Below are 1,798 nucleotides of genomic sequence, written 5' to 3' on the forward strand. Positions count from 1 at the left end.
CATCCAAATAAATGTTTGGGAGTTTTCCTAAAGGTATTCTAGGTATTTTAAGTAGGTTTATAAGTTTTAAACACCTAGATGAATTCATTATTCCAAATCAAAACCCAAATTCTCTTAGAAACTCTCTAGAACTCCATTGAAGTCAAAACTCAATATAGAGCTTGGATTGAAGATTGTTTGGTGATTACTCATAAATTCTTAATCAAATTTATGGTCTATCATCAATTTATGTATGGTTCTTCATCCTTGAAACTCTTTTCTTCAAGGAGCCAAATTTCAAAGTCATTTCCAAAGTCTTTCAAAGATGAACTTGTCCAATTTTTATATCTATACATGGGTTCTTACACAAAACGTATTGAATCATTATATATTGATTGAATTGATTCTAATTTGATGATTTTAGCCTAATTACCCTATGAACCTATGCAATTCATGAGCCCTAGTTTTTGACTATTTTGTGGTGACTTGATGATTTCATAATGCAATTGAATTCTTATGTTGTTTGATTAATGCTATTGAATTATGCTAGAATCATCTTAAAATTGTTAGTATGCTGCCCTATATTCATAAATCAATGTTGTATGATCTTTTATTCATTTTCTATTGTAACTATTGAATTGAATTGATAATCATGGCTATAGGTAAGGGTATTTGGGTATTGTGTTGGATGATTTAGCTATGCTAGAAAAAATGATTCTAATATGCTATCGAATATTGAGAAAAACTCATCTATGTCAACTATAAAAAAATTGTTTAATATATGTAATTTCTTATGGAGAAAACACTCAGCCATGTCATTATTAGTTAACTAAAATAACATAGATTAGTGAAACTCTTAATTGGTAACATAGAATGGGTCTTTTCTGAATGTTTATTCGAATATTTGATTCCTTTTCCTTTTATAATTTATTCAATTGAGGGTAATTTAAATTGACTGAAATATATTAATGGCCACAACGAACATCTTTTTTTTTTGTGTTCTAACAAAACAAATTTGGGTAAGATCCACCGAAGTGGGTAGCCTTAACCGGATGCGTTTGTTAATTTGCAAAGCCCGAACGTTGTTCCCATTCATTTCGGGGGAGACGCCAACCCTCTCACCTTTCTACGAATATCTTTTGCTACACACTAAGAACCATTTTAATAAAGTAAATGTATCAAAGACCATGATTAAACATTACCCATACATTGAAGACCATTTTGATCCTTTTCTCAATTCCTCTGTATGTCATATTTTTTTACATTTTTAGATTTAAATATATGTGCGCGTGTGTGTGTCTATATATATATATATATATACTAGTTTTGTTGTAACATCTTACAACTAGAAAGAACTAGAAAAGAAGTTAAAATATGAAAATACTTATTTTTGGAAAGAATAAGAAAATCTGGAAATTTTAAGTTAGTTGAAAAGTGAATTTTTTTCAATTTCAAACAAACATAGCTCCTAGATTAATATGAGCTAGGTGTTGTTCCATATATCTTTGACAATACCTTAGAATAATCTTTCTAACACCGTTGGGTTTGCACGATTCCGAGTTCAGATGAGTGAGTTATGCCTTTCGGAAGTTTGGTTATTGGATTTAGAAAAGCCCAATCCGGATTTTGAGAAAAGCAAAGTTGTGTTTTCTTTACCTAGCTAAAAACAATTAGTTTTTAGGAATTAATTTGCGTAAAACCAGACCTTTGTTTAGTTTAGGAAAAGAGAATTCACGCTAGGGCTTGGAGAAGACAGAAAATAAGAGAAAAGAGGAGAGAAATCAAGAATCGCCAAGAACACTGAAGGTTTGCGTGTGGA

The 1,798-nt window shown here is 30.5% G+C and overlaps 1 non-coding gene across 1 annotated transcript; it reads right to left on the bottom strand.

The window, feature by feature from the left end:
• Positions 1-986: 986 nt before the first annotated feature.
• Positions 987-1,115, bottom strand: LOC114078508. Its single transcript, XR_003580188.1, has one exon. It is a non-coding gene; the product is annotated as a U6atac minor spliceosomal RNA (small nuclear RNA).
• Between the last annotated feature and the right edge of the window lie 683 nt (positions 1,116-1,798).

The sequence above is a fragment of the Solanum pennellii genome, chromosome 8 (assembly GCF_001406875.1).
Source record: "Solanum pennellii chromosome 8, SPENNV200".
Classification (NCBI taxonomy): domain Eukaryota; kingdom Viridiplantae; phylum Streptophyta; class Magnoliopsida; order Solanales; family Solanaceae; genus Solanum; species Solanum pennellii.